The sequence below is a fragment of the Tenebrio molitor genome, chromosome 2 (genome assembly GCF_963966145.1).
Source record: "Tenebrio molitor chromosome 2, icTenMoli1.1, whole genome shotgun sequence".
Taxonomy (NCBI): domain Eukaryota; kingdom Metazoa; phylum Arthropoda; class Insecta; order Coleoptera; family Tenebrionidae; genus Tenebrio; species Tenebrio molitor.
Genome location: NC_091047.1, coordinates 9,769,192 through 9,796,185, shown reverse-complemented (window position 1 = coordinate 9,796,185; position 26,994 = coordinate 9,769,192). Strand labels below are relative to the sequence as shown.

Sequence of the window (26,994 nt, the reverse complement as noted above, 5' to 3'; positions counted from 1 at the left end):
GAGATTTGGGGATGGAAGAAACAAGAAGAGGTAGAGAAAGTGCAAGAAAAATATTTGAGAGGGGTGCTAGGAGTGGACAGAGTAACACCAGAGTACATAGTGAGGGAAGAGTGCAAGGGGAGCAAGCTGAGAGTGAAAGCGGGAAAGAGTTCTGCAAAGTTTGAAGACAAAATGGATGGAAGGGAAGAGTGCAGGATGCTGACGGAATGCTGGAGAGAAAAGAAAAAGAACAAGGAGAAGAGAGAGAAGTACTACCAGAGGAACAGATATGCCAGTGAATAAGTCGAAAAATTAAGAGTGTTGGCGCATCTGCAGGTAGTTTGGTCCGTCAAGGGTGGGCACTACCCTCCAGGTAGCTTACCTCGCTAGACAAACATTCAAAGACAGGACTTCTGTATTAACCACCGGACAGTTCGGTCCACTTTCATTGTTGTTGGAATATATATTGTTAAAATTAAAACATTGAGTTTTAATCATCAGGTCCTTCGAACAATTTACACAAAATAACAAATACCAGCACCTCATTACAGTCCTAGTCACGAACAAAGAGCAAAAAGAAGATGGAGCTGAGTGAAAGGGACAAAGACACAGACAAGCAAGAAAGAAAGGAAAGAATTAAAGAATCCAGATACAACAGGAAGGCCGAGGTTATGACAGAGGAAATTCCGGAGTACCTGGGGAGAGAGAGTGCAAAAGAAAGAAAAAAGATGGCGAGATTTAGATGTGGGAACGAGGAGAGGAAAAACGGGTAATGTATGGAAGGAGAAGAAAGAAGGTGCAGAATGTGCTATGAGGAGAGAGAAAGAGACAATTGAGCACATGTGGAATGGATGTAGCAAAATGAGAGAGAGAGGGAGAGAAAGGAACGGGGAGAAATACGAATGAAGATGGATGAAAGAGATATGGAAGAGGAGGGAAAGGATAGAAAAAGAATGGGGTGGGGCATAGGAAAAAAATGTTAATTTTTGGAATAGTATTTTTACGTTTGTAATCAGGAATCCGAACGCCTGGAGGGCAAATGAATCCTTATATACACGGTGATTCACGAATAGTTTCTCATTTAGTGCCTTTATTCCTGCAACACAAATTACTCTCTCATAGAATCCCTCGCTGTTTTTCAATTGGAATAAAATTTTGTGATCATAGTAATTCGATTTCAGAAAAATAAAACAGTAGTATCAATCAAATGTGTCAAAATAATTATACATATTTATAAATAAATCAGACAGTATTCGTGAATCACCCTGTATATTTTCATTATCATTACATAAATGGATATTTTTCCATTTACGTCGTACACAACACTTTTAAGTTATTTTCCCCAGGAATATATCCATTCCATTTCTTCAAATCTAAAAGATATAGAAGTTATTTATTACTTTTCTCATAATTTCCTAACATAAGTTGACATTGCCCCATTGAGTTGTTCCGCGAATTTTGGGGCACTCAGTATAAGATCAGCAACATTTCAGGTAAAATAAAAGATTACAAATGGGGTGTCTACATTTCTTGTCTAAATTAAAACAGCTGGAAAGAAATGGCAAAGCTAAGCTCCACTTTGTCAGCGAATCACGTTAATTTAAAGCGAGTGACGCTGTTGACCCTGTCGGGGTTGGAATTTCGAAAATCGCCGCAACATTATAATTTCATGAAGAATGTCACCCCTGTCATAACAGACCTCAGCACGAACCCGTCCCTGAACAATGCTAATTTTGTCGTCTCGAAATACTTCAAGGACTCTCCCTTATTTACTCGGAAAATTATGCGAACATGATCGTCGCTTCTTAATTGTTGTTGTTAGGAAGTTCAGCGTTGGCGAGCTTTTGAATGACAGGGCAGTACTCCAGCGATGGTGTTTATTACATCTTGTTCCTTAATATTCCTAATTAATTTAGGAGAAGTAGATTAAGCGAAAAATGGCGAAATGGAATTTAAGACGCGATGGCAATTGCCATAAATTGCGCCTCCTCGGCGGAGGAATTCATTATTTTCAATTTGCGGTGGTGCAAAGAGCGCGACATTTTCGTTTTCTATCTGACCGGGTCTGTTGAATTCAAATTTGTATTGTTTCATGGTAAATAAATAATTCATGAGAATGCGGAAGTTTTTGCCAAAATTACACTTTTAAAGTTCACTCGAGAAGCGAGTTAGTGTCGTGGTCGTGTTTGTGTCTTTTATGCCGACACCTAGTATGATTGATAGTGGAGGCGTAATCAATCAATCAAAAGATATTTTAGCGAATAAGATTCAGAAATAGAGATAAATTCTTCGAACCTTCAATTTTCGACCGTATTACAGCCGAACCAGGATCTATAATTATCTGGAAATAATGTCGAAGGAAGGAAGATGTTCCTGTGCTTTCCACCTAACATTCTAAAATGTTTGTGCCAGTAATTAGTCTGTTTACAAGACGCTCATCCTTTCCGGTCCCTGAACAATGCAAAATTCTCTTTGACTTTTAACGGAAAACGTACAACAAAAACCCACATAAGTAGAAAATATTACCCGTGGGAGGTGTTGCTGCGAAATTAAGGAAGCGCTAACAATTTGAGTGATCACTTGAAAATAAAGCCTCTAATGATTTATGCCCACATTAACTCCATTTTTAGATTTAATCGCAGATAATTGCGAATTCCGATCGATCGATCTCTTGTTCAGAATTCAACGGTGACTAGAAAAAGTGAATTAAATTCCAATAATGGAAATGTACAATAGTAAATTGTACTTCGCATAAAAAGTAACATAAAATTTTATCGCATAATCCCAAGACAATTCCGAGTGGGTTCTGTCGAAGGTAATTTATGTAGACTTGGGATTCCATGGCTCTGACAAAGGAATTTATCTAGTTTACCTTTGCAATTTTTGTTGAGGGTTTTACTTCAGTAATAATAGAGTTGTTGCGGATGTTGCGTTCGTGTTCCTGCCATAATTTTCTTACGTCAATTTGTGCGGAAAAATGCCTTTCGTGATCAAATACAGTGAGAATTGATTAGAGGCGTGAAAAAGGCAGTGTTTGAAGTTATCTGATATGACAGGAGTGTCATTATGGAAATGAAAATATTAGCATTAGGAGGGTCGTTCGACAAATTATTTTTAATTTCTCTGACAGCTAAGCAGATTATGGTAATGTATTTCAAAAATGTACTGAAAATAGAATATAATAAATGATTCGACCAATTTATGAACCAGAAACTGTTCACTTATCACTATTTTTAATTATAAGAATTGTCCATATTGGACAAGAAAAATTATCATACAGTTTTATCTTCATTATTTAACAACTTCCTGAAAGATTTGAACAAGTTAATTGGTATCTTTAAGAAAATAACTCACTCAAAACAAGATAACTGAATAACAATAAAATACTAAAATAATTTATTTTGACATTAGTTTTTGGATATATCGTTTTGTGAGTTCATTCAATGAAAGAAGTACAGGGTGTTTCTGAAATACGTGTGTTAATTTTAACCAGTGGAAGAACGCGCCAAATAATGGAACTTTTCTCTATAACATTTTTACGAAAAAACACTACAAATTGATTTAAAATTTGGAAAAACTATCAAAGTGTATACGTGCCTATGGGTAAGGGCGAAAATTTTCTGTTGTGATAGAAACAGAGCTTTGTTAAAAAGTTCCATTGTTATGGAAAAAAATTAATAATCAAAATTTAGATTCTCATGGTTACAAAAAATAGAAACTAGTTAATCACACAAAACAACTCGTTTGGTAAAAATTGTGGGGCAAAAAATCTTGGAATACTTTTACGAATTTTACAAAATGTTATAGAGAAAAGTTTCATAAATTGGCGAGTTCTTTCACTGGTTAAAATTAACACACGTATTTCAGAAACACCCTGTATACTTTTTACTGCAAATAACTAGTTTTTATACTGAGTAGGTAGATAATTTTGGCAAATATATTTTTGGCTTCATCTGGATCAGTGTCTGCAAGATAGCACTGCTTGCGTTGTTACAACAAAAAATTATCTGAAGAAAAAGAAAATTCAAGTGCAAATCGACGAGATAATTTTCTGACTGGATTAAAAAACAGTATTCTTTAATTTTTCAAATATGGCACATTTTTTGCCTACTTATTATCGAGGAATCGTTAGCGAAAAAAATCTTTACTTTTTTCATTTTTATTAGTCCCTATTGTTCTTATTTTTTGTAACTTTAAATAACATAAACAGGCTCAATATCATATCCACACCTTCTTCATTATTTTCCCCTCCAAATAAAATATTGTCATCGTTAAAAATAACAACACATACGACGATATAGCTTTTATCTTGAACAAAGAACATGTAATTAAAGCAAACAAAAATACGATTCTCGTTCTGAGCTGAACCTGACTGCGCCCCTCTGACAAAACTAATGACCCCTCCGCATTGAACTCACTCTCTACATTTTTATTTTTGTCCATTATCATTTTGCAACTCTTTTTGCGCAAGAAAACCTCATTAAGTAAAACTAAATTAAAAGCAAATGTGATAAATTGCTGCGATTCGACTAGCGAACGGAGCAACTAATTAGTAGATATCTGAAAACTTACGCGTGCTTAAGCTGCGAAATGGTAGATGTGACGGGAAATTATGACACTCCATCAATTAAGCGACTTGTCCCGATAAATTCGCCTCATTATCGATGATATCGACGGTATCGCCTCTGGCAAGGGTTGGACAGAATCAGATGTCGTCATTTTAAATTGCCAAAAGACTTGAAAATCTGTAAAGAAAATCCAGTTTGTCGCTTGGCATCGTGCCACTGGATAAAAAATATAGCACTAGAGCATTTCGACTTGTAAAGCGCGGGACACAAAGAAAAGAAATGTTTGTTTGTTATAATGGGGCGTACGCGTTGAACAAACATAAATTTAAGCGAAAAATTCAATTATTGTGTTTGCGTTTCTTGATTAATATCCCCAGTGGATCGGCGATAAACCTGTAAATTCGCCTAACTGAGCAAACACCTTTGTTGTAATTTACATATGTCATCGTTGAGCGATTCTGAAATTTATCCGGTAAAAGCTCAGTCGCGCTTTGGTCAGGATGAATGCCCATATTAGGCGCAAATGGCACCGGAAACCGACACAAATCACTTGGAGAACCGCGTCAGAATCGCAATTTGCAAACAAAACCCATGAAACTTTCAACGAGCTTTGACGTACCACACCGACAGGAAGCGTGCATTCTACTTTCCGGTGGGAGCTTTCGGGAGCCGGTGGTGACGGCCGCGGCACTGCATAGTCGACGACCGATGCACTTTGATGGGACACTAGCGCAAAGCCCGGGTAGGAGTGCGACGATGGGAGCGTCGAAAGCTCGTGCAGTGCGCGAGCTTTCTGAAGCTGCAACGTACACTGCGGTTGCTGTTGCTGTTACTACTGCTGGTGTAGGCGTGGTGGTCGTGCTTCGTCTACATTGCGGTACATGCGAACTAAACACACGACCGATGCACATTACTTCCTCCGGAACGGTACCGCCGAGACCCCTAAAATGCCTTCCACCGGATTAAAGTAATTGCAGATTGAACGGATATTTTCGAACCTAATTTAAAGAGTGCTCGCAAGGGTGGCGCTCTTGCAAATTCATTTACTTAACCCGCCACAGAACAAGTACTGAAAATTGCATTAAGTACTTTGTAAGCACTTGGTATTTATTTTTCACCGAGAGAGTTCTTGTGAGCAAAATGTGCAATTTTTCTAAATGAATAGTACTTGCCAATGAAGTGGATATTCCTGATGTGTTTTTGATTTTGACACTACTTAATACAGGGTTATTCACCGTAGAGTTCCCCCGAAAATTTAATGTTATGCAACACAAATTACAGTTTAAAACAGCTCCTAGATTTATTTTTAAATAATTTATAATTCATGATCTATAATGGCATCATTGTCAATTAATTATAATTAATAATAAAAAAATTCGTACGTCAGTTTTTACGCGATTTTAAAGCTGCACGTGTTTACTCTCAAAGATACCCAAATAGGCCTATTTCTAAAGTTTTGGTCTAACATTGATTTCTTCTCTTATAACCTTACATAGAGAATAAAATGCCATTTTGACTTTTAAATTAAACTACTTTGATTCCATATTGGTATAACGTTAAACATGGTATCTAGCAATTTGGGTTTTTGGTATTTTGTGTTGCATAACATTAAATTTCGTTGGAACTCTACGGTGAATAACGCTGCAAATAATTAAAGACGTAAGTTCCTTTATATATTTTTTTTAATTTATAAGCACTTGAATCAATTTGGCTGTAGATCCATTTTTAACTACGATGTTATACACGTATGAGTATTTATTATCCGTAAATGTGTTATAATATTATACCGTGCGATCAACAATTATTTAGATCAAAGAAGCCTTTCAGATTTTGGACGTATGTCGAAATTCTGCCATTCAGATGCTCTGGAATGCATTGAAGTATTTTTGGTTGCCTATACCTGTTTAAATTTGGTCCGTTATTGAAAACATCATTACGATAGTAAGATTCAATGATGAATCTTTTATTAAATTAGTAATAGTGACAGTTGTTTGATCACCTTTTCTAAAACTAGTAGGTTAATGTAAGAAAGCTTTTTTTATTCAGTCTAAAATGGGTTGCTGACTTTATTTTCGGTCGCAACTCTCGGCGGCTTTATTTAAGCGTTGTTTTGACTGCGACAATCTGTTAGGAAGTTTCGTGGTCTAATTTCGTCTGAAATAGAGACATTGTTGTTTTATGAAATTGTAATTATTTCCCGGAAATTGGGTTGATATGCCTACGTCAGGATAAAATGAAGGAGGATATTGGCGAGCTTCGGTGATGTCTTGACTGCGCAGCGAGCGGGTTGTAATACTTAATTGTTTGACAAGTTTCTTCGGCAAAGTTCCAAATATTCTCATTTTCTTAATGAAGTTGTTAACATAATTTTAAGGCCTACTTGCGCCGCAACTCGAGGCACGGTTTAAATTTAAAGCAATTTATTAGATAGCTCGTGTATTTTCCTTTGGAAAATATTTTACTCGAGAGCTATTTACTGCCACGACATAAACTTATTTCAGATGTAATTGCAAGTTTTTCACCAAAAGATTTTGAAATTGCAACTCTAATCAAAATACACGTTTTTGGACTTATTCGTTTTTGTTGGGTCCTATCGTATAATCCGAAACAATTTAAGTCTAGACCCATGTTCTACTAGCACGACAGTTGAGAATCCTAATCTAATTAGTTATCTGAAATGCTTCTACTGGATAAACAGATGTCCGTAATTAATTATAAAATGAATTAATATTTAATAACCATAATTATCAACAGAAAACAATTAAATCTGGAATAAGATTTTCATTTCCAATTTATTCCAACTTGTTTGATATTAATTTATTCACAGTTATATTTATGGTTATCACCTGTACATTTAATTTTACTATGAAAATGTAGTAGGTTTAACTGCTAAAAACGTTTTATCAATGCCAGATTTTAGCGTCCAGTCCAACATAATTTAAACATAAATGCAGCGACCTGAAATTCTAAATGTATTAAATAAATCGTTGGTTTAAAGTGTTTCATTAAATTAATTTTATTATTTACACCTACGTTAACAGGTTTTAATTAATGAACATTTAATTTATACATACATACCAGGTCAGATAAAGCTCTACCCCGTTTCAGCCGTTGGAAAAAAAAACATTCAATGTATTTTCAACGTTGTTTATTTTTAAGTTTTTTAATTTGAGCAAATTTTCGAAATATGTACATCTTTTGAGCAATTATTTCAGAGAATCTATTTTTCAATAAGAATCTATTGTTTCTCACTATTTTTTAGTAAATTTAATGTATACAGGGTGATTTACGAGGAATAATGAGCCCGACGGAATAGAAAATGCAACCCACAATACATTGCAACAAAAAGCCGGACATGGAAGCGGTAAATGTCCGGGTTTTTCTCCTGATGAATTGCGGGTTGCATTTTCTATTCCGTCGGGCTCATTATTCCTCGTAAATCACCCTGTATAAACATAAATAGATAAATATCGGGCGTTCAAATGAAATCCTGGGCTGGGAAGGCGTTGGAAACCGTCAATTGTTGTGCTTTTTTAAAGCGTAGATTAATTGGAGTATGTTGACAGCTAACCTAAAATTTAAAGTCAAAAAAATCTTTCTTTTTTCTTTCTTTGCAATGTTTAACTTAAGGATTCTTATTCTCGAAGCAAACATCTAAGGGCACTCTTTGCTGAAAACAAACATGTTCAATTATGTCCCGATGAAACATAAACAAATGTCTTTCCTGTCAAACGGCGGGAAATTCAAACTTTACACTGTTCAGAACGGTTTAATTTTTCCAACGCCTACTCAGCCCAGGATTTCATTTGAACGCGCGATACTACTTTTTTTTGGAGCAGGAAGGTTTGTTGGAATATGCTTAAAAAATGACTACTGAAATTGCATTATATTTTGAAGTCACTTGCTCTGAAATCTTCTAACTACTTCTAAAGTTTAAAGACGTTAATTTTAACTGAGACATAAAAAGATAATTTTAAAATTCACATTTTCCTGTTTACTTTATCTCACTTCTGAAGAAGGTGTAGGGAGGAATAAACTGCGAAAATACGCCTTTGCGGTTCCGTTTTTAAAAAGTTAGTATGGCTCACACCATGCACGAGTGGCAGTTTGTACACAAACGACATCCTCCGTAACACAATATTTATTTTATTTCACCAACAGCGATGTGAGTCTGAAGTTTGGTGTCATAACAATAACAACTTTATGGACTTGCAATTTTGTTAGAAACGGAACCCATGTCTGACTGTTTAGTCCTCAATAAGAAAGTCACTAGGAATACAGTTTGGCACCCATGCTTTGTCAACAACGTCTACTTCCAGCTCTGATTTATTAAATACCTGTGAAACGAGCTGTAACAAAAAATATATAATAAAGTTGAAATCGGTGTGTTCTGTTTATGTCAAATTTAAACTAGAATTATTAAAGAAACTATTGTTGATTTAAGCGGGTTAGTAATTTAAAAAGCTCGTGGAGCTTTCTGTTGTAGATCGTTTATACTCGGGACGTAATAAATGAAAGAAATGAGAAAAATGTAAATACATTTGGTTATCAAACGGTTCCCAGCTGTATTTTAATTACAAAGTTTTACATAAAAAAGTCGTTAAAATAGTATGAATTATTAAGTCCTGTTGTGAACTATTAAATGCTGAAAACGAAAGCTTAATATTCTATTACCTGGGAACTAAAGATTACTAATTAATTAGATCAACCAACATAATAGTGCCCGTTAACACAATTGAATTGGAAATATATGTAAATTTAACGCGGAAACCTCTTTTATTTTAAGTTATTTATGAACTTATCGCCAATAAATTCATTAGCATCACGCTATCCTGGATGAACCCCCCTGGTTAAATTTTTCAACGCATTTTCCAAATTTATATCAATCAATGCTTCAGGACGTACAGTACCGATTCTTTAGATGTTTCGAATAATCCTAAGGAGATGTCAAAAATCTGCTTTTTAAATTTTTTATTAACAGAATTTAAACATTGAAAAATGTCTCAAAAGAATATGTCAAGAAATAACCCTTTTATTAATTTATTTTTTGTAATAGCGTTCAAAAAATTCTGTGGTCAAGTCAGCCGAGGTTTTTCTGTCCTTGTTCAAATGAAATCCTGGGCTGGGAAGGCGTTGGAAACGACAATTGTTTTATTTTTTTAAAGTGTACATTGACAGTTGTAATTACAGCATGTTAACAGCTAACCTAAAATTTATAAACAAAAAATCTGTTTTTTTTCTTTGCAATATCTTATATTAAAAGTAGAATAACTAGCGATTGCCACTCTCGAAGCAAATATCTAAGGGCACCCTTTGCTGAAAACAAACATGTTCAATTATGTGCCGATTAAACATAAACAAATGTTATTCGTGTCAAACGGCGGGAAATTCAAACTTTACACTGTTTTAAATGGTTTACTTTTTTCAACTCTTACTCAGCCCAGGTTTTCATTTCAACGCATGATAAAAACCAGACCGTTTTTTTAGTTGGCATACTTTGGCATTTCAACGTTTCAACATGAACGTAGGAATCAGAAAAACCTTTTTTTTGCCATCTTGAACAAGACTTGTATTTGTATGAAAGCAACTAGTGGAGCTCACCAGCATCGAAGTAGATTTAATATGCCATATGTGGCAATTCTGCTGGCGTGGATGAAGAAAGCTTTGATGTTCGTGCTGTTTTTAATCTTTGTTTTAAAAATAAGAAAGCTTTTCATTATGTAGCAACTAATGTATTATTATATTAATTATTAAAAATAAATCTTAAATTCTCTGAAAAGCTGCCGTCTGTAAAACAAGGTACATTATATACAATGGTACTCGTGATTCCGTTCCTTGGGTTAACAAAGGTAGAAGTGAAATCATGACAAATAGTTTGTTGTTGTCCAGCAAGATATTCTGAACCAATGCTACACAAGATAACAGTTAACAAAACTCTCTTAACATTACATGATGATCTACTGGATCTAGAAATATTCCTCAGATGAAGTCACCAACCTGCGAACAGATAGAATCAATCTGGGATACTTTTCGTAATACACAGAGCAAATAACTGGAGAGAGTTTGCCATAATTTTCATAAGTAAGACACGTCCCTTCACCTAAATCTTTTTTGTAATTACATGAAAGGATTGATGCATACAAATGTTGATAATCTGCATTTTCTGGTCAAAAATTCGGCTGATGTAGAAATTTGTTCGCCATTAATTTTTATTTTTATACTTTGCAAATTCATTTCGGTCAGCTTTGTAAAGTATGTACGACACAAACCCTAGAAATCTTACTTTGATTATTCACAACGCGCCAGTTTCCACTTCCAGAAGACCAGAATCTACGTACTACAGTAACAGTTAAGTGCATTCCAACCGCAAAGCAAGTTTTATTTTCTAAGTAAGAACGACAATAATACTTTTTCAGTTGCTAGTGAGGGTTTCGCTATTGGCACTTACAAACTAATACCATTACCATCGGTTTTGACGTGCAATAAATTTTTTATACGATCTTTACGTAATTCGATACGAATTTTTTCATTCAATACTTTGTTATAGTAACGTACAAATCGAAAAATTTTAGAAAATGGGATATGTTTTTTAATGGTTTTTCCATCTTTTGTTAGCTACCACCTGGTAGATTTCTATGAGAAAGCAAAGGAAAGAAGGGAATACAAATTCAAAAAGGCAAATAAAAAAGCTGGTTACAATAATTTAAAGGAATGTTGGACTAAATCTAAAGAATACAAAGAAAAAATTAAAAGAATCGAAGAAACATTTCCGGAAGAATTAAATTTTAAAGTTGCATTCTTTGGAGGAAAAACTAATGCAACAAAATTAAGAGTTAAGGGAAAGAAATTAAATTATATAGATGTTTTTAGTTTGTACCCAGCAGTTCAATTTTATTGTGTTTATCCGGTTGGACATCCTATTAAAATATTGAAACTTGCTACTCGTACCTATGTAAGATCTTAAATGGTACGGATTAATAAAGAAATTATAACATCCTGTATTACCTGTAAAAAATAAAGATAAATTGACATTTACATAATGTGAATTCTGTTCCAAAACAAATCAGAATACGTACAAATTGATTTATTTACAAATGAAGTGCAAAAAGTTATAGAAGAAGGTTATAAAATAATAACTGTTGATGAAGTTTGTCATTAAAAAAAATATATATCATTTATTGAGAAGATATATAAAAGTTTAAAAAAATAAAAGGCAAGAAGAATACAGGGTATTTCACGAGTGACAATGAGGCCGTCGGAATAGAAAATGCAACCCACAATACATTGGAACGTAAACCTGGACCGCCTGTATAGAAAGGCTGGGAAAGAAAATCTGGGATAGAATTGGGTAAAATACGAAACAATGTTGGAAAGAGACCTGTAGCCAAAATATGTTTAAAAGCCTTATAGGATGGGTCGGAGACAAAATATGGGAAAACAGAATAATGTACCAACAGATGGTAAAAGATTTTATGAAATCTTATTACATGATAGGCTGGATAAGATAAACATAAATGAAATAAATAATGATATGTTACAAATAAGTTATAAATATAAGGATTATTATGTAGAAAATAATAACAACACTAACGTATTTATAGCTACCTTTATAACTACAAATGGCAGATTAAAGACGTATTATGAGAAAGCGTAGTTTATTATCACACTGGCTTACTATTGTATCGGGTGTTTATTTAAATTTATCCTCAAAGTACGGTCGATTATGAACGCACCACGGACTACAGATCACGGATCAGCTGTTTAAATCTAACCTCACTTTTAGCGTTGTTTGTGTTTTTAGTCTGCAGACTGACGAGTGGTGCGTTCACAATCGAGTCTTCAACGCCAACGTTGAGGATAAATTTAAATGAACACACGATATACACATATTCACCTAAGATGACGTGCCTGACCAGGTAAAAATGCAACGCAAAACACAATGAATGCTTGTAAAATGTATTTTGGGTTGCATTTTTACCTGGTCAGGCCCGTCATCTTACGTGAATAACCCTGTATATAGACAATGGTAAAAATATTGTCAAAACATAATAGGATGATTTTAATTTTTATTCACTCGAAATACGTTCCTTTTCCAAGTGTCTTATGAAATCATTTGATAACATACTACCAAGAATAAATTAAATTTAAATAGATACGAGTATGTTCTATTCTCTAATAGAATTTTCTGACAATTCCTAATGTTCTGAAATAGTTTCCCAGTAAAATGTATTACTAAATCGCTTAAAAGGGGAATATTTTGCTATTTAAGACATTGGTTCTATAAAAAAAATTGTCAGAGACTCGGTAACGTTTAACGTTATTTAGTTGTGTTTGATAAAATTCAATATACAAACCGAATAGGTAGGGCACCTGTTCCAAACGGAGCTCTGCAGATAAAAGTATTTTTTGCCAACATTTACCATTCACATCACAAGCAATTTAATACAGATGCTTGAGGTTGGGCGATAGCCAATGAAATTTATTTTTGTACACTTTTTACAAGAACTCTGCAGAAGTATTTTAAGGTAAAAATAAATATAAGGGAGAAATTCAAATCTAGTATAAGTACAAGTGATCTGGACTGCGGTAATAAATGCAACAAAACCTCTGACTATAGTTCGAGCAACTAATGTGGAAACTGGCACCCGTTCCAGACTAAACGACCCAATTAGGGTGAAAAATCACAGAATCTCGGTGTCATTTTCCACCAGAGGTAATAAACGTTTCGCGCACTTCCAGCGTGGCAATTTCGAATTGTCGGGTATATAATTTCACGGTACAAGATTGTTCTTGTCGGTTTGACTTAGCGTTGTCTTTTTCTCCTCGGGGCATTAGAAATGAGACCGACCATCGATTATTTGGCTTTACTGAAGACAATGTTTCATCAATATTCGATGCACATCGCAAAAGCTTCATTGCTAACGGTAGTAATTTTGTTTTCTTTGGGCAAAGAGATAATACATATTATATTTTATTGATTCGTTTACTGCTTCAATTTAAAAGTGATAAATCAAAATTCTTCTGGAACAGCCAATCCACTCACGTCTGGTGTATTGACATCGACAATAATTCCTATCTCAAACTTTACAGACTTCGAGATTAGTTGTGTTAGCTCCAAGTAATTTCCAATATTGTAAAAATCGTTCGGTTTGCGAACTGTCACTTACAGGCGTACAGGTTATAGGATTAAAGGTTTCCGTTTAAAAAGTTCTCTGGTGCGTCTGCGAAGTCCCAAGAGAGTTGTTGACTGCTGTTTGGATTACGATTATTTCTTTTATTGCCTACTTTTTTCTCTAAAACTGGTTTCAGCCTCTCATTTCTCAGATACAAATTTTTATTACAGGTACATATTCGCTTTCATAAAAAGTAAACATCTAAATTTTCCCGTGAAAAACAACTAAAAAATTAATTAGAAGGTAATGAAAGCGATGAACTGAATTCGTTGTTGTTAGGTATCAGCTCCTTTTTGTATTCAACGTGACTTCAAAGTATATTATGCTCCTGGCAACTTTTTCTTTTCCTTTGATATTTCGCTGTCTGTACAATTACTTGAGAATTTACAAAAAAATGTTCTTTTGTCTCGCCTGAAGTAAATCTTACATACAACTAATAAGATGATAATAATAGATATACAGGGTGTCCCAAAAATGGCGTACAAACTACTTACTACCTTATCGAGGATGCTTAAATGTACATGAAAAAAATATGGAAAAAATGTTTCCGACAAAAAAATCTATTATTTTTATTATTATTATTACCGATAATACAATGTAAACAATGATATATTCATACATCATTACCTTGCAATGTTACCGTAGAGGATTTAAAATAATTTTTTCGATTTCCAAAACTTCAAAATTCTCTATTATGCAGGATTAGATATTGATAGTGAGTGATCTTGTACTTTGTGATAATATGCATGATTAGACATAGCTGTCATGACAATTTCATACATATATTTCAAAATAATTGACCTGTTAAGTGCCACATTCAAAGACCGCCAAATCAGAAAATAAGTTCAATAGAATTTTTTTAACATTTTTCTGGCGTTTACGGTAATCTCTTCTACACCGTAGTGCACCGTTAGTACGCCATTTTTGGGACACCCTGTATGTAGATAAACAAGAGCGTCGTTTGCTTCAATCTACAGCCTGTTAAACGTTTGGATCATTAGCGTTTTGAACTAGCCAGAGAATTACAAAAAGGAGAAAAACTTGACTAATGTTATGGTCATTAAGATCTGAAAGAAAATACAAATGTTTTGCAATCTTTCTAATGTACGTGACTAAGCTGAAACTTAATTTTTTAAATATATTATTTCAGGTTTTTTATTCTCTTATCTTCAGAGATTGAATCATTTGGTGTATAATGCAACAACCAATTACAACTATCCTAGTCAGATTATACCTACTGCGTGTTTCATTAAAACTATACAAAAAAAATGTTATCAAATGGTGTAATTTTATTCTGAAAACAAGTAATAAGTCCTTGTTTTCCTCATTCTATTAATAGCCACTTCTTTTCAAGGCTTTCGTGACTTTCCCTCATGATGAACTTTTAACATCCTTCTTCCGCTGCATACTTTAACTGCCGTGAAACTGGAGATCGATCACTTTTCTAAAGGCAAAGTTCTGTGTATAATTCAAAATAAAATATTTAGATACTACTTGCAATGCCATTTATAGAGTAAAATTCCATTAGAGATTCTGCAGTAACAATTAAAGTGGGAATGATATACAGGGTATTTCACAAGTGATGATGAGCCCAACGGAATTGAAAATGCAACCCACAATACATTTGCAAAGTTAAGGTAGACCTTTGTTTTGATTTAAAAAACATAAAACATAGTTAGCTGTGCAGTTTCATAAATTTTGACATCAACGTCATTCGCTTGGTTAAATGAAACTGTGAAAAACCGAAGAGTTTTTGGGAAAGTGTTTATTGTCTGCATAAACGCGCAACGATAGAAGCATTTTTATTACTATCGCTATAAATCCGGATCATGTCTGTTTTCTCATCGTTCGAATACATTTTAATAGTCGTATTTTAACTTTTTCGTAAATGTCAGTTGTGGCAAATAAAATTATTGGAAGCAAAGTCATAAGAGATTCATAAATACGATATTTAAAATAGCCACGTTAACTTTGAAAATGTATTGTGCATTGCATTTTCAATTCCGCCGGGCTCATTATCACTCGTGAAATATCCTTTATACTATTAAAACAAAAATAGGCTAGTTGGTGTTTTAGGTATGTAACGCTAAGCTATATTCTCAGGTTTGTATATTTTTTTTTATTCTTTGTTATTATAAAACACAGTTATTAATATTATTACAACACGTCAAAATGTCTGCTCAATACCACATAATGTCAAACTTCACTTGAATCTCATAATAACACACTTTACCGTACTAGTGTGATAATTGTTTTAAATAAGTACATACTTTTGTCGTGATTTCGCTGATATCAAAGCAATAGATATATTTGTTGCAATGTTAGTGACTCAGGAAATACTCTCTCGCTTTGTATAAAGTATATAATCTGTATTTTCACAGGAATGACAGAAATAAATAATGTCAGCGTACTGCTATTTATGTGCTACTGTTTTTTCTCATTTATTGTTTCGTTAGATATTAATTGATAATAGGGTATTACCTACTATACTCGATGGGTTATTGTAAAATGACACAATTCATACATCGTAAACAACTATAGTATTAAATTACATAATTTAAATTTTAAAAAATCATATCAGTGAAATATTTTTACCTATAAGAGAAATTCACTATGAATTTTCCTTACATTGTCCTATTTCTAATTATTTATCAGCTTCAATTTCATACAGTGAAAAAAATAATGATGAGATATAACAAAACGGTCTCTATTCAGTGAAGTTTCTTGTTTAGTTAGTTATTGGGCTTCCTCAGTCCCATTCTTTCCGAAGCATTTTAATCAATAGAATCCTTGTTAAAGTTGGAACCCTAACAAACTAGAAATCTACAATTACAACTCTAGCACAGTTAATTTTATTTTCCGTTTTGTAATAATGAAGGATTAATGTTTTATTCTCTGAATTGTATAACACGATTGTTATTACAATGTGCTTTAATTTCTATTAATTTCAGCTCAGTTAATACTGACTAAATTTAATTTATGGTATAATTATGCGAAACGTAATGCCGCAATTAACTGATAATTAAAACTGAATTAACAGAATATGCTGTGTTATCGTTCGTATTGATTGATAATAGATGACTTTGTGTTATTAAATTAGAGTGGGTAATCATCCGAGAAATAAAAGAAATGATTGGGAGCTTCGATTTTCAAAGAAGTCTTGAATCATCTCTATTGGACCATTTTTCACGAGAAATCTCTAGAACCGAAGTGCTTTTATCAAATTGTTTTCACAGAAAGCAAAAGGAAAAAATAAACATCAATAAAGAGACAGAAAGTAATAAACTAATTTATTTCTTTTTAAACCGAAAATCGCGGAATTATTCTCATTAAATGAGTAGTTTGCATTAAATTTTCCAAGCGAATATATCTATAAAATGACTAATTTTAATGGGCGGATGGAATAGTGAATTTATTTCAAGCATATTTGTGTAATAATAAAATAATTAGCTTAATAAGAAAGCTTACTCCGACGAAAATGTATCTTTCTTGTAAGTTCTGCAGTCTAAGGAGTTGCAATATGTTATGTGTGAGACAGAAATTGCCAACATATTTTTCACTAACGGGTTCAAGCTCGCTGATATGCACCGCCACTATGGTTTATATATTTTATGTTTAAATTAAACGTGGAAATTTTGTAACTTTCACAATTCTCCCTCAAATTTATAGTATTTCTGCAGAGTTTCACATGTTGTTTATGTTTATTTTACCTACACAACATTGTTTTCGAACGCTCTTACTAAATTACAGAAAACATTTTTGCCTCAAATGTTAAAAGGTTATCCAAGCTTTTACCTTACTGAAGATTAATTAAATTGTGAAAGCTGAAGCCTCATTACAAAAAACCTCTTACAAAAGTAATTCCAGCCCGCGTTTTGTCCACACCCATATCAAGCAACTTTTTTCTGAAACGTGATTTTGCACATTCTCCTCATATTTGCTATCCCAAAATATCTCACATTTCCTTTTGTTATTTCACATTTGTGCAACAGCAATATGGAAAGCCTGTTGATTTGTTACATGCGCACTGGAGCCGTGATGCTGCGGCACAATCACCATGGAGACGGCGTCAGATGGGCGGTCCGCCGCCACATGCTTCCGGCGCCGCGACGCCGCCGCCCAACCGACCTCTCTCGGAGAGAAGACAAACTAGCACAGTTTTTCGGCGACGCAACCTGTCTTTCCGCTTTAAAAGTCGGTAAGTTTTCTTTTTCCTCCTTTAAAAATTGGCAAGTGGGGAAATTCATGAATGGGCAAAGCGTATTTTCACAGAGTAAATAAATTTTTCAGATTTAATCAGGCGCTCCCAGGAATAAGGACAGGTTCTAGTGATATCAAATTCTAGTGAAATTTTAAACAATTCAGTCGCACTTGTTGACTGAATTTGAAAAGCTCAACAAACAGTCGTCTATAAATACGCGATGGAAACGCAATTAGCGAAGGAAAATGTGAGGGTGGATGTTATGAAGTCGATTAGTATTCAGTAATGAAGTCGCTAATGAAGTGGAGATGTCTATTATAAAATTTTAACAGTTTTTATTTAATTATGGACGATGAGAGAAGAGCTTTCGCAGTCAATATGAAACCGGTAATAACACACTGAAATTATTGATTCGAGAGAACTCATTTCTCTAATTGAATATTTACACAGATATGGATTGAACTTCATTAAACTTGAATCACACACAAAAACTGAGTGCTAGTGTGTAATTATTTAGTACAGCCACGACATCTCCCAAAGACTTTTTCCGAACCGTTGGAGATGTTGTGGTCACGGAAAAGGCTAAACAAAGGTATTTCCTTTGGTGCTTTATAATTAAATTAGGATAACCCACGGGTAAATAAGGACTAAGGACTATGACGTCGACGAAAATCAAGTGAGCAGTAATTTCACGAATTTTGAGCACGCTCCTGGATCAAGAGCTGAAATTAAGATTGTCATCGCTAAAGCGGAGTTTTCTATGGTGGTAAATGAGCGTTTTACAACAAAACTAAATTTCACGAATTTAGCTCTTGCACACGTTAATCCAGCATTCAAGAGTCTTGAAGTGGAAAAGCTTTCATCGCCCTCAGAATTCGCCCATCAGGCGAAAACGTGATCCGTTCCTCGAAAACTCTATCAATTTTCGACGCCGCTGCAACGATTACAACAACAATGTGCAGCGGCTCTAATATTTTCCGGCGAAATAATTCCGGGAAATATGCAGTGAAACACGAAGCAATATATTTTCAGTTATATTGTGTTCCGGGAATTTCGAACTTGCCCCTTTTATTCTCTCTTTCGCCACATGTTTTTGTTGGCTCTTATCCGAAGAATTTCCAAGCTCTTATCCAGGGAATTTCTAAATTTATCCGAAACGTTAACGGATACGGAAAGGAGGACAGCTTTTTTCGGTGAAAAGCGTTTCCTTTCGGTTGCTGTTTAGGAAATCTGGCTGACGCCAAAAGTCAATATGGAAGCTTGTTCAGTTTTAATATTATTCAATTTGCAGGAGACGAGGTTGTAGTTGCCATGGTGTTGCGGTATTCATTCGACCCACCAACCCATATTAAGTTAAAGTTTCCACCTACAATCTAATGAAATTGCCGCACGCTACTCGAAAGAACGTAAGCAGTAAATAATAACGTTTTGCAGGGAAATACTGCGAAGGAAATTTAAGACGTCGCACTTGGTATTAATCTCGCCCATCTCCCACACCCATTAACGTTGTGCTGCTAATAAAGTGCGCTTTAAGAACGTTTTCATTAGCGCTTTTTTCCAACATCAGTCCCCCTAGATTGGCGGAATTTTTCAACTGTTGCCCACTTAATGATTAACTTTTTACGACTCTTCTGTAGACCAGATCTATCATTAGTTTCGAACAAGGAACTGACTTCATCCCGTTTTTAATTGCATTTTGAAGTGGGCTATTTTCATTAAAAAGTTTATAAGCACTTTCCAGTTTACAAGTTTCATTTTGTTATACACACATCCACGTACACTCTCTTCCCTAAAGAATTTTTATATTAAAACGTTGTTTACGACTCGCGAAAGTATCGTAAATTTTTTATGAGCACGTTAATAATTTAAAAAATTCTATCATAATGAATGCAAAAGCGTTCCACAAATCTCCAGTTTGCATAAGCTGAATTTGGAATCTACCTAAAAATGTTTTATTTGTTGTTTCATCGCTTGGAGGAGCAGCTTGCACAAATTTTCAATTCCTTAATGCAGGGACGGTGCTAAAATGTAAATGAATGGACGGATATTTCCGTCATTTCAGGTTCATCAAACTGAAAGGTTCAAAAACAATTTAACGCAGTGGTGGAATTTAACAATTTTAGAAACAGAATATTATTCAATAATATGTAACGCGTCAAAAATGGAGTGACAACTGTTCTGGTTATTTTAACAGACAGACGGTATTTTATTTTTTCCTCTTCTAATTGCATATATATTTAGCATTTTAAAGCTTCGAGCTTTTTTCAAACTGTAACATTTTAACGAACCTAAAATGTGTGGGTCGCAATTATATTAATTTTATTCAACAAACATTCAAATTTATTTTTATATGATATTAAAAGGCATCAGCGTTTGCATGATGTTGAATTGTATAAAAAAGTCTTTCATTATTTTCATGAATAAATATAAACATTTTTTTCTTCCATACGCTTTATTAAATTTTTCTTTGAAAAATCTCAGTCAAAGTACAACAGGCTGGTTAATAAATTAAGTGAAAAGCATTAAAACATTCTCCCCATGTAACGGATTTGTACGCACTTCAGCTAAAAACAGAAGTTTTAATTTTGTTCCGTTGTTTTGTTTGTAAAAAAAAATAATGTATATCTAACTAGAACAGATGCTTGAAGTCTCATATGGAGCTTTACTTGTCCGTTGCGCTGATTTTCATATTTATTAAACGAGAAACGAGATTTTTGTTTGTTTGTTGAGAGTTAAGTACTACATATTTAATTTTTTGTGCACACTTTTCCAAGGTAATGTCTTTATTTTCATCACAAAAAGGAAAAATAAGAGCTACTCTTATTCATTGCAGATTTAGAACACGATTAAAATTTTGTTTTTTATCCCAATGAGCTTTGCATTGCTTTTTAAAAAATTATTTTATATTATCTGCCACCATCCATCGAAGAGAATCATAATTCACATTTCGAATTAGAGAAAAAGTCCGACCGTCCGATCCCAATCCAGCAGTAAATAAAATGTCAGGTCTCTAATAATATAACTTATTGCGTCAGTGGAAGGAATAAGCACAAATTATTTTATTTACCCTAAGCTGTTTACTTCTAACGTTACCTTGGTTGCCTCCATTCGTATTTTTAGAAATGAAAGAAGGGAATAATTAGGATCAAATGAAAGAAAAATTATTCAGCTTTCAAATAAACTGAAAAGATGCTGAATTTTTTAATGACAAACTAATCAATATAAAATACATATATTTTTTTGTAGATGCTCATTAAAAATGAGAATACAGAAATGAACGACTGTGGTTTCTTATTTATTGTTCTTAACGGAGAAGACTAACAAATGAAATGAATTGTTGAGTGAATTGAACTTTTTTCAAAAGTAGATCAAATCTAGATTTGAGTGATAATAAAATGCATCTACACCAGGAAAAATCCTTAAGGATGTGTGAAAAGGATTATATGAATTTGTAGCTTCTTATCAAGGAGTTAAGGAAGCTCCAGAGAAACTAAGAATTTTATGAACATGTACTAGCCATCAAACAACGCAGAACTGTTATGACCCAAGAAAACATCTTGCCGAGTTAAGATCAAGTTTCTGGATTTTATATGGACAGCATAAAAAATGAATTGGGATTAAAAAGGTGATGGGTACAGAAAATGTCGAAAGCACATTCCACCACTGAGCTTTCGGACTTTAGCATCTTAGTGTCATTTAACATCTAACCAGATATTGGATCTTATTGAAGAATTTGCTATAGGGTTTACTTCAAAATATGAAGCGATAACTAAAGTGGGGGCCTAAAACTTCACTCTCTTTAAAAATTAAGGGGAAAAATTGTAAACATAGATTTTAGCGATTTTAATGAAATACATTACTTTTGATTTCCACACACACACACACATTGTTCCACAGAGTGGAACAGTAAAGTATTATACTAAAATTTTAAAGTACACGACGCCTATCAAAGATAAAAGGAGAGAAAAAGTGAGATGAATTGTGCTGTTCCATCAGGATAAAGCTCCGGCTCAAAAGAGCTTTACTTCCACAGCTATTATCGATAATGCCGCTTTCAAAATATTAGAACAGCCTTCCTACTCACCAGATCTAATCTCTGGTAATTACTGTTTATTACCAACATTAAAAAGCACCTTTGGGGTACTCGTTTCCAGACGATCGAGCAATGGTGACGGAGGTAAACGAGTAGCGCTTGAGATACAAAGAAAAGCAATACAAGAGTAACAAAACTCTTCATCAGTGTGTTAGGTGTCCCAAACTTCCCTATTTTTATAATCATAATAGAAAGGATATAGAAAACAATCTATATTCGGTGATTTTATTCGTAAATACTTATACCCTATTCCTATAAATTATGCCAATTTCATTTGAATAATGTTTACTGGTTTTAACCTTAATAATTTATAACAGGAAGCTCCATATTTCGAATTCTGCTTCAAGTTTTGGTATTATTTCAAAATTGGCTAATTTATATTACAATTGTTTTCCTAATTTAACCTAATTTAACCTTGTTAATGCGGTATATTTTTAAGTAAGTTAGATATGTCCTTTTTCCCTTCATTAAAGTATCGCTGTAAAATGTAATTACTCATTAGTTGCTTTGAACTACGAGAATATTCTCCACTTAGTTAAAGCTGGTAGTGGTTAAAGTGGTAGCAATGCAGTCCTAAAAGTTGCTGCAATGGAATAAGAGCATTAGCGCTTTTGATGCTTACTAATAGGACAAACTGAAAAGAGAAAATTATACTTTTCAAATTATACTTTTCTACTTCTATTAAATAATACCTTCGTTATTTGTTTACCGTTGGGTAATGCTATTCATGACCCGTGGCTGTGAATAATAACTCATTACTCCATGGGTTGTGACCGAGGGGCATATTTACATTTGCAAATTATCGTATAAATTAACAATTTATATGATGCGGCACAGTATTCATGTGTGGTAATCAGGCTGAAATGTGATAATTCCCGAGTTTGTGTATTGTGGACATAATAGAAAGCTTAAGGCAACAAATTAGTGGTATGCGTTGTGAAACGGAGCACAGTATTTTGTTAGCTTCAAAGTTGTCAGTTGCAAGTCTTCATTATGTGTTGTTATTAAAAAAAATCATATTCTACTCGCGTGTAATGACTTTACTCGCTCGAATGATTGCAACACTTGCCTACGCCTCGTGCCGCAAACTTCATTTTTAAGAGTAAGAGCCACCATTACACTCTCATTGAATAATGAAATAATCAATAATTAAATAATGAAAATCGTCATTTCATCTCACTTTTTTAGACCATGGTGTAAGTTAGTTAATAAAAAATATATTGGCGGTTAAATTTGAGTGGGATTTTTTTTTATTTCAATGCAAACAGCGAAATAAGTTGTCATTGTTTGCTACGTTCCAATCAACTTATTAAGCATGAAATTTAAGTACTTATTGAATTAACAATATGTACATATTTTTCTAGGAAAATAAATACAGATACATACATAGATTTTAATTAAAAAAAGGAGAGATGTGTAATACCTAAAATGAATTGTTAGAAAATAATATTGTGTTACTTGTATTACTTGCAAATGTATAATAGTAAAAAAATGAATAGCGCGTAATTATTAAATCATTACACAACGCAATTTATATCAAACAGTTTTAAGATACATACAGAGTATTTCACGAGTGATAATGAGCCCGACAGGATTGAAAATGCAACCCACAATACATTTGCAAAGTTAACGTGGATATTTTTTTTCAAAAACATAAAACATAGGTATGTAGTTAGCTGTGCAGTTTCGTAAATTTTGACATAAACGTCATTCGCTTGGTTAAATGAAATTGTGAAAAAACGAAGAGTTTTTGAGAAAGTGTTTATTGTCTGCATAAACGCGCAACACCAGAAGCATTTTTATTACATTCGCCATAAATGTTTTCTTTCATTTATTTTAACTTTTTCGTAAATGTCAGTTGCGACAAATAAAATTATTGGAAGCAAAGCCATCATGGATTCATAATTCATTTTAAAACAATACGATCTTTAAAATAGCCACGTTCGCTTTGTAAGTGTATTGTGGGTTGCATTTTCAATTCCGGCGGGCTCATTATCACAAGAAACAAACAAAAACTTGTTTCATTTTATTTTTGTTTTTATTAGTAACCATCATATAAAAATTTAAATCCCATATTCGTCAACTAATAAAAATGTGAATTTTATTTTAATTATAATTTTGTGTGGAATATTGCAGGTAATCCATTTTCGCCAATTTATCAACTATCTAAACCTGAATCAGCGCGATGATTGTTTTACGATTAATGTATTAAAATACCGTTTTCATATTCGCTTTATCGCAATTTATAATTGTCATTTAATATTGATGGAAGCACCGAGCATTTAACAGATTTTATGTGCACCAGGGAAATAGACTGCTAGGAACGGGGACCCTTTAGGATAGACTCATCAAACCTTATTCACTATCAAAATATTTTTGTTCTTCGTCCCAACTTGTATTTGTGATTGTAGAAGTAATTGCTTCAAGGTGTTGATCTTAGTTTAGTTCTTGGAAAATTAGCGAAAGAACAACTCTTTACATTATCAATAAAAAATGAAGACATAACTTTTAACTTACTTAATCAACTCTGTCATATCATTATATTTAATAATTTTCACAACTGTAATAATTAAAACAGGATATTCAACAGTAATTACATAAGTGCTGGTAATTTTTTGATAATTTTAACTAGATGCACGAATTTTTGTTGCTATAGATTTCTTAATAGCAACAAAGTGCTAATCTAGTTAAAATTATCAAAAAAATTACGATCACGAATGTATGTCAAATCTCAAAAGCGAAATCTGAATGGTAATGTTTATATTGAAACAAATGGCTGCGCTATCTTAACAACGGAAAAATTATCGCGGTAATTAACTACTAGCAAATAGTCAGTGTAATTTTGATGCTATTGGTCCATTTGAAATTTTTCCTCATTACGGTTGGCTGACAGGACTGTTCAAAAAATAATCAATAAAATGATAAAATGATAAAAATGTGTATTTGTTTTGCAGTTCATTTCTGTTACTCCTCTTTAATATTATATTTTTCGTACTTCTGAATTTCCAAACCATTATCTCACAAATGCGTCTCATAAAAGAGAGGACTTTCGGCTTTACATCTACCTCTAATATTCTATGCAAAATTCATACAAGAGGTAGTGAATCAATTTAATTATTAAATCGATACACATAAAAGTTACATCATCATTTTCAACATGAAAGGAGTTACTTCCGCAATTTATCAATTACTGTAGGTACTTTATAATTTTTTTTTCACTACTAGTCTGAGAAGGCGTCATTATTTACTCCTGAACCGAACCCAGAAGTATCGGGCCTTCAAATAAATATATATTTAGAGTAGGCGTCGGCGACATTCCGTGGAGGGGGAATAGGAAGAATGCACTACAAAAATTAAAAATATTTTCTAACCTAACTTTATTTCGTTAAAATGTCAAACGTTTCTTGTGTCATTTTCTACGCTGGAAAAATGTTGCAAACAATTGAATTTCCATAGGTTGCTCTAAATATAAATGTATTTGAAGGCCCGTTAGAATTTCTCTCCTACTGGTTAATAATTTTTCATTATTAATCCAAGGTTAATAATGAACAACCGTCACCTACCAACGAAAGATTGTCCCTTATTTCATTGGTTAACGTAGACGATCTTCATAGCAACCGTTTAGATATGACAACTCGGATCCGTCGCATCCGACAAAATAATTTTATTAATAATTATTATCAGAAAGGGTTTTAACGTAGGATCTAGTACAGTTGGTTGCAAAAAAAAAACGGGAAACGAAAATTTTCCTAAAATGTAAATTTGATTTTGTCCATTTGTCATTGAATTTTGACGTTAATTCTCTCGTAAAAAGGTTTCACACTATGAAAAAATTGTAAAAATGTGTCAATTTTATTCTGACAGTTCCCGTTTTTTTTCAACCAACTGTATATAAACCACGGCAGATAAGTCCCTTATAGCCTTCGCGCTTTACATCTTGGCGCTCTAGCTATAATCATGAACTTCTCCACCTTGGTGTATAATATACTATTAAATGAATGTATGGTTAATATCTAATATAGTTAGTTCAAACTAAATCTGTAGTGTCAAAATAAATGTCATTTTATTCCCACGATATCCAATCAACCATCCTTTGTAAGTTTTTGCATTAGCTGTAGAAACTTTATCAGTTTAGAACATCAGAGAGAGGTCACTCTTTAGAAAAAAATGAGTATATTGTACCCTAATTTGTCGCAAATTATGTAACTTTAAAAGTGTCCTTTGAAGTTCTAATTTTCATCGAAACTTCCATTACTTGCACAGATTGAAGTTTCTTTTATCTTTCACCCTTTCACCTTTTCAAAAGTATAATAAGGAGGCACAATTTCAATAAGAAATAAATGAAAACTTTATTTGAACGCTGACCTCCTGTAAAAATTCCACTACAGGAAAAACATCTCTCGACGACTCAAATTACAAACTCATTTAGATAACTTCTTGCTACGATCGCATTTGGTATGGAAATGCCACTTTGTTAACACGGAGCGAACTAACGAGGCTCGTAGATAAGAGAAGCACACTTCTTCCATCGGGGTCATAAATTCGAGGGGCTTTAATTGACGCCGCAGCCACATATCTTCGTTGCGCGAAATCTTCCCAATTTATTGCGCGTCAAATAGACTTCAAGATGACAATAAAAATGATTGATATGTTGTGATCCTCAATATAAAATTTCACGGACACGCTGAATATTTCCCCACAAATTTGCATTATGCACATCGACGAAATTCTTAACCGACACAAGAGTCTCAACCTGATATGAGCAAATACATTCTGAACGAGGCAGTTCCCGGAGGAATTGGGAACGTCAAGTACCCGAATACTCTTTTATCTTTTGCCTTTAGACAAGTCCACCTAATGCATATTTGAGCAGGATAAGATTTTTTGTTCCTTTTTATCCAAATTCGGCTCCGGTTCGATATTTTTAGAACGATTGCGATTGTCGGAGTGTTGTTCCTAAATTTATTTAGAGGGTCGTGG

The 26,994-nt window shown here is 33.5% G+C and overlaps 1 protein-coding gene and 1 long non-coding RNA gene across 4 annotated transcripts in view; one reads left to right on the top strand and one right to left on the bottom strand.

Annotated features, from left to right (window-relative positions):
• LOC138122576 (inactive dipeptidyl peptidase 10) overlaps positions 1-26,994 on the bottom strand; it is a 71,082-nt gene that overhangs the window by 17,344 nt on the left and 26,744 nt on the right. The window contains exon 1 of one of the 3 annotated variants that reach the window (XM_069036796.1): positions 5,167-5,343. The exons of the other annotated variants lie outside the window; for them this stretch is intronic. The gene's annotated coding sequence lies outside the window, so the exon portion shown is untranslated. Of the gene's footprint in view, positions 1-5,166; positions 5,344-26,994 lie in introns of those variants that run through there. 3 annotated transcript variants of the gene reach the window in all.
• Positions 16,377-19,118, top strand: LOC138124827 (uncharacterized). Its single transcript, XR_011157286.1, has 3 exons — positions 16,377-17,918; positions 18,011-18,308; positions 18,372-19,118. It is a non-coding gene; the product is annotated as an uncharacterized lncRNA (long non-coding RNA).